At 42.3% G+C, this 11,052-nt stretch overlaps 1 long non-coding RNA gene across 1 annotated transcript; it reads left to right on the top strand.

Moving 5' to 3' along the window:
- LOC131499238 (uncharacterized) lies at positions 1-6,300 on the top strand. Its single transcript, XR_009255769.1, has 3 exons — positions 1-203; positions 750-819; positions 6,188-6,300. It is a non-coding gene; the product is annotated as an uncharacterized LOC131499238 (long non-coding RNA).
- The last annotated feature ends 4,752 nt before the right edge of the window (positions 6,301-11,052 follow it).

Here is an 11,052-nt window from a genome sequence, read left to right as displayed (position 1 = left end):
GTCCCCCTGCACTGGCACTGCAGCTAACCCACATGCGGATAGGCAGTGGCATTCACCACTTTCCAGTCCAGCAACCAAGGCTGGCTGTGAGGCTCCTACCGACGTTCCTCCTCCGCCAGCTCTACTGAATCATCCAGCCCTTCCAGAAAAGGTCATTAGAAATGAAGAGGAATACTGGAATATAACTTACATGTTGTCCTGAGGTAAAATTGGATGTTTCTGTCAATTCTTGTTTTCCTGAATCTTACAAGTTCTGCAAATTAAGTGTAGCATACACCATTGGTGCTGCCTGCCTTGTTCTGTGGCAAGAAAGCCAGAACTGATGGGCCTCAATATGTCCCTGGGGACAAAAACTATTTCTATCCAGGTAGTCTCAAAGCCCCACATCCACACACACACATTCAATGCACCTAGACACACTTCTGCCACCATCATCAAAAACTCCTTTGTGTTTGTACTGTCTACTTAAAATTTTGCTAAGAAGATCGATCTTAACCGTTTTTATCACATAATAGTAAATAAGAAGTCAGGAGGAAAGTTTGGGAGGTGATGGATATGTTTATGGCATAGATTGTGATGATGACTTCACAGATGTATACCTATCTCCAAACCCATTCAATTGTATACATTAAATATGCATAGTTTTTTGTATGTCAGTCATACTTCAAAGTGGCTTTAAAAATCCTTTCCTGTGAATGGGTCCCTTTAGTTTCAAAGGTATTGAAACTAAACCTTTCTCTTTTTTCTAGGACCTAAATGGACATGTGGCCACAAGAACTACCTGCGGAGGGGAGGCAGACCCCTTTAGAACCTCTCGGGGTAAGTGTTCAGAGCAGGGTATGTTTGTTACCATGATAACAAGAGGGTTACATGTTAAATCTGGATCTCTGCTCTTTAACTGTCAGCAAGAACAAGTCATCTTGTGGAACAAAAGGAAAAACACACCCTTGACACAAATGCAGATCCCTGGGCACAGAGCTACAGAAGCTGATGGCTCTCTGGGCTGTTCAGGGCACTGGAGGTCGGGTTTTGGAGGCAACATCGCACATCTGTCTCCGTAGCACCTATGCCCTTGGCACCTGGCAGAGCCCAGCACCCCTAGTGGGCAGAGACCCACCCAACATCAGAAACATGACTGGTGCATGGAGTGATTGCTGAGAGCACCTTGTCCAGTTTACATGTCTCTGTACAGATAATGATTTTAAGGTTGTGCTTTTTTTTTTTAAGTAAGGTTTTTTAAACAAAAGAAGAAATACATAAAAGAAGCTTCTATGAAGTTAAATTTCATAAGAAGAGTTATCAGCTGTTAAATGAGGCAAAATCAGGGAGTTTGCTGGGACACTGTGCTGGGGAGGGTGTGGCACCCAGGTGTCCTCACTTGCTGTGGGGACCGGGTAAAGTGAGGTGGTCTCTGCAGAGCTCCTAGTGTGGCTGGCTGTTCTTCCAGACACATGACGGGACTGCACTGATCCACCCTGTGTGACTTGCTTTGACCAATAAAATATGAAGGTGTTACTTTAAAGCAAAAACTTTAAAACCAGCATGTGATTCAGCACATGTCCTATAAAAAGGCCCCTCTGCTGTGGTGAGCACAGTTGATCCAGATTGTGGCTGTGCTGTCTCCCTGTGCCTCAACAAAAGGACAATGCAGAACAGAGTCCCCAGGGTCCGTGATGGACATGAAGTGGCAATGAGAAATGAACCTTTGTGATTTTAAACCATGGAGATTTGAGCTGTTTATTGCCACAGTATGATCTAACTTATCTGGACTCATAAGAAGATCTATTTGGCAACATCTATCAGAATTTAAAATATAAATGCCTTTGACTCTTCAATTTCACTTTTATGACTTTTATTCAATTTCTTTTACACAGCTTCACTTTTACACATGTGCAAAATGATATATGTACAAGGATAGTTATGGCTTTTCAAACATTTATTTATGTTTATACAGCATACACTGGAAGCAACCTAAGAATGTGTCAATAGGATTCTTAACATGCTTTAATGTTTAATAAATCATGGAATATCCAGATTGAAGAAGCGTTGACAGCCCAAAAAGGGAATAAGCCAGATTTTTATAAACTGATAAGAAACACTTCCCAAGATATATTGCAAAGTAGAAAAAGGGAAGCTGCAAAACAGTGTGTATAGTCTGCTGCTATTTGTGGAAAGGATGTACAAATGTCACAAACACCATACGATTTCACTTATATGTGAAATCTAAAAAATGAGCAAACAAACAAAAAAAGCAGAAACAGGCTCATAAATAAGAAGAAGAAACTTATGATTGCCAGAGAAGAGGGAGGTGGGGGATGGGTAAAAAGGGTGAAGGGAGGTGGGAGATACAGGCTTCCAGTTATGAAATGCATAAGTTACAAGGATAAAAGGTACAGCATAGGGAGTATAGTCGATGGTATTGTGATAGTGTTATGTAGTGACAGATGGTGCTTGTGGTGAGCATAGCATAAGGTATAAAATTGTTGAATCACTATGTTGTATACCTGAAACTAATATAACACTGTGTGTCAACTACACTTCAATAAAAAACTTTACAAATGTGTTCACAAGTATATCTATGCCTATATGCTTGTTTATGCATGGAATATCTCTGGAAGCAGAAGGCTCAAGTGGTGGGGTCTCTCTGGGAAGGGGTAATGCAGTAGTGGGCATGGGAGGAAAATCTCTACCCACAACACAGCAATATCTTGTGGCTGGATTTTGTGTTATGCCTAGGTATTACTTCCTCTTTAATTATACAAAACACTGGACACATGCTTCAAAAACTAATACAAGTGATTACCTATAGAGACAGAGGCTCAGAGGAGGTGAGTAGAGACAAGAGTAGAAGCAGGACTTCTTTATGTGTACCTTTGACAGAGTTTCACATTATGGACCATAAGAATATATTATCTTTAAAATTTTTTAACTAAAAAAAACTTGTAAAGAAACCCACCCTTCTATGTGAAAGTGGATTCATGTAGAAATCCTTGAGAGCCCAGAGCCACTCGTGGGGGCAGTAGACAGCCCTTCTGGAAATTCTCAGGGGCATTTCTCCATCTTTTAGCCAATGTTGAGGTACACCTCTTCCATGAAGCCTGCTTCGTTTTCTCCACACTATGAAAGGCTTCAGTGTGTGAGGCTTCCTGGCTGCTAGGCCTTGTGCTGTGGGCCCTTTTCAACTAATCTCCAATCCTCATACTTATGCTGGTTGGTGAGGGGGCATTGATATAGAAGGTATTTTAGCAGAGAAAGGGGAATGTAGCAGGTAGACTGAGTCCAAGGAAAAAGATCTTCAGCCCCCAGAGAGTGGTGCCTGTAGGAAGGGCCTGGGGCATGTCCAGCATATCAAGGAGACCTCACAGGGCCAAAAATAATTCTGGTCAAAGGGGCAGAAGAAGAGGACTATGTGGAGACGAAGGAAGAGAGCCTTTAAAGTAGGAAAGGCTTATCTCCAGGAGATAAGCAGGAGAGAAGGAATTTTTTCGAGATCTCAATGGAAATGTAATTGGAGCCTTTGAATATTTTGGAAATATAGGAACAAAGGTTTCAGTTCCTCTTTGAGCTGTGCTTCTTTCAAATGAGATCCTGTCTCAGGCCCGAGCTATCTGGGTCCTCGCATTATACTGGAACTTACAGACCATCTTATGGATGAGGAATTGGAGGCTCAGAATGGTTAAGAAACTTGCCCAAGGTTACAAGCTCCTATGTAAAAGAAACATAACTGTGTCCATGCTCTGTGTGACTCCAAGCACATACACTTTTCCTCCCCACGCTAAGTGTGTCTCAGTCTCTAGGTGACATTCTCAACCAGACTTCACAGCCAACCAGCACAGAATGGAGCTCCTTTTTCATTGTTGATGTATCCAACTTCTGTCTTACTATGTTTCATGACTGAATGGAGAGATGGCTGAATGGAAGGAAGGAGGGACGGACAGACGGATAAATGGATTCATGAGTAGATGAAGTGACTTAAGTCTCATTGTGATTTAAAAACAATGAGTGAAAAGGGCTTCAGATTATATTCTTCATCAGATATTCACTGGGCAGTAACTGTAAACGGGAGTAAATGGAGATAGACTAAATGTAGTCCATTTCAGAGAGCCAGGTTTAATAGTGCAGAAAAAGCAAGAATTAGAGGAACCATAATCCAAGTTGTTTAATAAATTTCCAGACACTTTCATGTGGAGGTTTAGACACATTAGAGGTTGTTTCTACCTGAGCAGGGAAGGAAGGCAGGCAGGGATGGATTCTGGATGCAGGCAGTGATTTTTATTTGAATCTTAAAGAAACGATAGGACTGTGATCTAAGGAAAGGTCAGGGGATTGGAAGAAGGGGTGAGAATTAATTTCAGACAGAACAGCATGAGCAAACACATGGAGGTAGGGATGTTTAGGAGATATTTGGCCTTGCTGAGGTGAAGTAAGCTTTATGGGTAGGAATATTAGAAGGTAAGACTGGAAGGGACCAGTAATTAGGGGCCTGGAATTTGAGATTCAGGATTTAAGATCTTGATTACTGGGAAGGTGTCAAAGATTTCAAAGTAGAGGAATTGGGCTGGCATGCACATGCAAAACAGTCTGAGACCGAAGCAGTGGGTGCAATGGTGAACATTTGGGCTCTGGAGTCCAACACTTAGGCTGGAACAGGCTCCCACCCATTCCAGATGTGTGACCATTAGCAAGGTATTTTGAGCTTTTTGAGCTTCCATCTCTTCATCTCTAATGTGGGAATAATAATAATGTCCATCTCATAGGGTCATGAGGATTCAATGAAATGAAGTATATAAAATGTTTAGCTCACCCCAGGCATATAGTAAATATTAAATAAATGTAATCAATTCATTATTATCATCACCAGCACCACCAGCACCATCAGCAACAGCACCACTGCTGACACAATCACTTCCACCACCAGCACCACCACCACCTCCATCATTAGCATTATCACCACCAGCAGCAACAGCAACATCACTGCCACCGCTATCTTACAAAAATCATCATCAACATCACCACACCATTTCCATTGTCACTGTTATCATTGTCAACACTGTCACTTCACTCTAAGCATAAAGGTTTGCATGGGACACTGACCTGCTTAGGAACACAGCCATTTATTCCAAACACATTTGCTGAGCATTACTATGCTGAATGTCTTCCATTCACTTCTCAGGCTCACTCTCCACCTTTTTCTTCTTGCTCTGGCAAAGCCAACCTACTGGGACAACAGTAACAGGTTGCCTTGCCTCCTGTCCTCTGGCTGGGTTCCATTGAATGTGCAGTCCCTGAAGGAGTGTAGAAGGAGAAAGGAAGGCCACTATTGTTCTTTAGCTCTCTCCCTGCTTGTAATTGTAGCCTGATTGCGTCTTTGGATGTGTCTAAGCTCCTTCCAGGTGACTCTCCACACCATCCTCCCTGCCTTATTTCCGGATACGGTGAGCTTCCCATACGCACGCTCCTGCACTATTCCTTGTGGCTTCTAAATCTATAACCTGTAGACAGTTTTGTAAACAGTCCTTATCACAATCTCTTCAGGTTGCTCTGATTTGAGTGTTCCATCTGTGTTCTGTAGGGCCTTGATTGATAGAACATTTGTGTTTTAATCCCAGTGGTGGACTCAAGGCTACAAAGAGAAGAAAGAAACAGATCCCACCTCATCTTCTTCAAGCTTTCCATATCTCGTGGGGGAAACAGAAATGCAACAAAAAACTACAACACAAGTTCCCAAATACCAAACTAGAAATAGGTACTCAGAGTTTCAGCAACACAGAAGGAACAGTGGGGGTGAGTTTGAGTGAGAGTCATGAGGACAGGTTTCTCAGAGGAAATGACATTCAGAGTCTTGGAGAGTGAATACAAATTCTCTAGGAGGAAAAAGTGGGAAACCACATCATTTTTACGTGCATGAGAGTACCAAAGTTTGCACAGAAAAGGTAAGTTGCTCAGAGCCTGGGATCCACATTGAAGATAAGAGTTGCAGGGAATAGGACTAAAGCAATTTAGGGATTTACCAGTATCAAGTTGCTCACTTATTTTATTTTGCTAATCCAAGACATTTTTTTAAGTTGGCATCTACTATCACTCACCACCAGAATATAATCTTGGAATAAAGGAAAGTCCTTTGCATCAGATAAATTTGACTTTATATGTGTAAACACTACCTGTCCTTATTTTTCTTATTTTGCAGTGGTCAACAAACCTATCCTTGGGCTGACATTTGGAAACTACTGATCTAATCTGATCCTCTTATTCTACCCATCAAGAAGCTATGCCCTTTAAAAAATAAATAAAATTTTTAAAATATGATCAATTCTCTTAAGTGTTTATTTCCAGTCATGTAACTGCTCCCCGCAACCAGACCCCTGACCAGCCCCAGATCCTGTCAGGTACTTGGGCGGTGCCAATACTTGATCCTAACAGTATGGGAAAAAAGTACAAAAGTTCCCAGATTATTTTCTCTGTAAATCATTTGATAATATTTTCTGCTTCTAATGATTGTTATGACAAGCAGCAAATTGCTAATTGCAGCCATCTAAGAATAGACATATTTGCAGGATTAATGACCAAAAAGAGTCAGATTTAAGTAATAATATCAGTTGGCAACCATTCATGAATTTATATTTAATTTGCATTTGTCTTTAGGAAAGGGAGAAGAGGCAAAGGACTGTTGAGGTGGAGAAGGTCTGAGTAAATCAGTCTCTCTCTGTCTCTCTCTCTCTCTCTCTCTCATTTGTTATGTTAGATGTGATGTGAGTCCTTTCTTGGTCTACCTAAATAATACAAGAGGGTACAGGGACCAAAGCTGAATCAAGTCACCACTGTGGAGTTATATATTTCATGGCAGGTAGGTGCTAAAGTCATCACAGAAGGTGAAAATTGCTCTAAAAATGAATTTTGGAAACTTCCAACAGATGTTGTAATAGATTCTGTTCTTTGGTAAAGCAACAGAAGTTTGGTTTGTGTTTAAGTCACTTTATGTAGAAAACACAAAGATTCAAATGCAATGGTCACTCTGTGCTCAGTGAGGAACTCATGCTGTGAGAAGTGCATACAGAACCACATTGATGGAGAGGATAGAGAGTTTGGTTCTATCCATGCTTGCCCTGGGGCCTGCCCATGCCAAGGGGTGGTGGGGGTGGGGAGTGTTGCAGGCAGAATTGCTTACCCTGTTTATGCTTCTGTCCTTCTCCATCTCTCCCCCTTTTCCAAGTGTGAGTTAAGTGCACATCTGCAGCAACACCGTTTGTCTATCCAATGCCAAAGAAAAGGTGATTTTCTCTCCTCTTCCCTGACAGCATCTCCTCCAGAGAGAGTTGCTTTGACAAGGAAGCAAAGTAATCTGGGGCCAGAAAAAAACCCCATCTTCTTGCTCTCCCAAGACCAGGCCTCAACCAAGAGTGGACCAGGTCAGGAGAAGTCCAGCTTTTGGGCCTGCAGGACAGTACACTGCCATACCGGATGAAGCCCAGACATTGAACTCAAGACATAAACTTTAAATCAGCTATTTTAAATATTTGCAAGTAAAAAAAATTTGTCTAAACAATTAAAGGAAAACATGAGAATGATGGCTCACCAAATATTGAATATCAGTAAAGAGATATAAATCATAAAATAATGAGCCAAATACAAATTTTAAAAGTACCTGAAATGTAAAACAGCAAAGTTGGGCAGAGAGAAGAAATAACTAGCAAACTTGAAAATAGATCAATTAAGATTATCCAGTGTGAGGAATGGAGAATAAAACATATGGAATAATGAAAATAGCTTCAGAGACCTGTGGAGCACCATCAAGAGTGCCAATAAATGCATAATGGAGTCCCAGAAGAAAAAGAGAAAACACCGGACAAAGTAAATATTTGAAGACATCATGATCAAAAACTTCCCAAATTTAATGAAGAACATTAATCCCAGAAGCTCACAAAATTCAAGTATGATACATTCAAATAGATCCACAGAATGTAATAAAACTGTTGAAAGACAAAGGCAAAGAGAAAATCTCCACAGCAGAAATAGACACACAAAGGATTCTCATGACACACAAAGGATTCTTAATAAGATTAACAGCTGATTTCTCATATGAAACCATGGAGGTCACAAGGCAGAGGGATGACATATTCAGAGTTCTAAAAGAAAGACAGCCAACCAAGAATTCTATATTTAGAAAACCTATTCTTCAATATGAAGGAGAAATTAAGGCATTCTCCAAAAAACTGTATGCCAACAAATCAGATAGCCTAGATGAAATGGAAAAATTTCTAGTAAGGCACAAGCTACTAAAACTGACTTGAAAAGAAATAAAAAACTTAAGTAGACCTCTGAGAAGCAAAGAAATTAAATTAACACCAATTTAATTAACACCACTTCTTTAAAAACTCTTCTAAAAACAAAAGAGGAGGAAACACTTTCTAATATATTCTCTGAGGCCAGTAACACTCTGATACCAAAACCAGACAAATATATCACAAGAAAACTACAGAAAAAATATTCCTCACAAATAGAGATACAAAATTCTCTATAAAATACCAGTGAACAAAATCCAATAGCACATAGATTGTGAGGTAAATTGTGGAGTAGAGATTTCTACCACTCATGTCTCTCCCCCATAAACATCAATTTGAGCAACTATATGTGCACAAACATACCTTCACAAGAGCCAAAGATTGTGGGTGAGGGATTCTAGGACTTGAGAAAAGCACATAAATAAGAAAAGGCACATTATGGAGTGTAGGAAGGATAGATTTTCAGATAGACATATACAGAACATTCAACCGAATGGCAGCAGAATACCCATTCTTCTCAAATGTACAAGGAATATTACTCAGGACAGATCATATGTTAAGTCCAAAAATAAGTTCTGAAAATGTAAGAACATTGAAATTGTACCAAGTACCTTTTCAACCAAAATGGTAAGAAACTAGAATCAATAACATAAGGAAAACCTGAAAATTCATAAGCGTGTGGAAATTAAATAACACACTTCTTAATAATTAATAGGTCAAAGAGGAAAGCAAAAGGGAAATCAAAAATATCTTGAAATAAATGAAAATGAAAACACAAAATACCGAAATCTATGGGATGCAGAAAAAGCAGTTCTAGGAGGAAAGCTTATAGCAATAAATGCCTACATTAAGAAAGAAGAGAGGGGAGAGGGGAGGGGAGAGACGGAGGAGGAGGAGGAGGAGGAGGAGGAGGAGGAGGAGGAGAGACGGAGGAGTGAGGAGAGGAAAGGCTGCTAATCTACAGAGGAAAAAAGAAACTGGGAGGAGTTCCGGAAGATGGCGGCGTAGGAGGACGCTGGGCTCACCGCGCGTCCTGCTGATCACTTAGATTCCACCTACACCTGCCTAAAGAACCCAGAAAACCGCCAGAGGATTAGCAGAACGGAGTGTCCGGAGCCAAGCGCAGACGAGAGGCCCAAGGAAGAGGGTAGGAAGGGCAGCGAGGCGGTGCGCGCTCCACGGACTGGCGGGAGGGAGCCGGGGCGGAGGGGCGGCTCGCCGGCCAAGCAGAGCCCCCGAGTCGGGCTGGCAAAAGCGGAGGGGCTGGACGGACTGTGTTCCGACAGCAAGCGCGACTTAGTGTCTGGGAGGTCATAAGTTAACAGCTCTGCTCAGAAAGCGGGAAGGCTGGAGGACAAAGGGAGGGAGAGCTGCTGAGCCCCCGGACGGCAGAGCTCAGCTTGGCGGGGAACAAAGGCGCTCACCAGCGCCATCTCCCCCGCCCATCCCCCAGCCAAAATCCCAAAGATAACCAGTTCCTGCCAGGGAACTTGCTCGCTCCGCGCAAACACCCAACTCTGTGCTTCTGCGGAGCCAAAGCTCCGGCAGCGGATCTGACTCCCTCCCGCTGCCACAGGGCCCCTCCTGAAGTGGATCACCTAAGGAGAAGCGAGCTAAGCCTGCCCCTCCCGCCACCGTGCACCTTGCCTACCCACCCCAGCTAATACGCCAGATCCCCAGCACCACAAGCCTGGCAGTGTGCAAGTAGCCCAGACGGGCCACACCACCCCACAGTGAATCCCGCCCCTAGGAGAGGGGAAGAGAAGGCACACACCAGTCTGACTGTAGCCCCAGCGGTGGGCTGGGGGCAGATATCAGGTCGGACTGCGGCCCCGCCCACCAACTCCAGTTATACACCACAGCACGGGGGAAGTGCCCTGCAGGTCCTCACCGATCCAGGGACTATCCAAAATGACCAAACAGAAGAATTCCCCTCAGAAGAATCTCCAGGAAATAACAACAGCTAATGAACTGATCAAAAAGAATTTAAATAATATAACAGAAAGTGAATTTAGAATAATAGTCATAAAATTAATCGCTGGGCTTGAAAACAGTATACAGGACAGCAGAGAATCTCTTGCTACAGAGATCAAGGGACTAAGGAACAGTCACGAGGAGCTGAAAAACGCTTTAAACGAAATGCAAAACAAAATGGAAACCACGACGGCTCGGATTGAAGAGGCAGAGGAGAGAATAGGTGAACTAGAAGATAAAGTTATGGAGAAAGAGGAAGCTGAAAGAAAGAGAGATAAAAAAATCCAGGAGTATGAGGGGAAAATTAGAGAACTAAGTGATACACTAAAAAGAAATAATATACGCATAATTGGTATCCCAGAGGAGGAAGAGAGAGGGAAAGGTGCTGAAGGGGTACTTGAAGAAATTATAGCTGAGAACTTCCCTGAACTGGGGAAGGAAAAAGGCATTGAAATCCAAGAGGCACAGAGAACTCCCTTCAGACGTAACTTGAATCGATCTTCTGCACGACATATCATAGTGAAACTGGCAAAATACAAGGATAAAGAGAAAATTCTGAAAGCAGCAAGGGATAAACGTGCCCTCACATATAAAGGGAGACCTATAAGACTCGTGACTGATCTCTCCTTTGAAACTTGGCAGGCCAGAAAGGCTTGGCACGATATCTTCAGTGTGCTAAACAGAAAAAATATGCAGCCGAGAATCCTTTATCCAGCAAGTCTGTCATTTAGAATAGAAGGAGAGATAAAGGTCTTCCCAAACAAACAAAAACCGAAGGAATTCGTCACCACGAAACCAG

This window comes from Neofelis nebulosa, chromosome 17 (assembly GCF_028018385.1).
Source record: "Neofelis nebulosa isolate mNeoNeb1 chromosome 17, mNeoNeb1.pri, whole genome shotgun sequence".
In the NCBI taxonomy this organism is placed as follows: Eukaryota; Metazoa; Chordata; class Mammalia; order Carnivora; family Felidae; genus Neofelis; species Neofelis nebulosa.
This window is presented reverse-complemented; position numbering and strand designations above follow the sequence as displayed.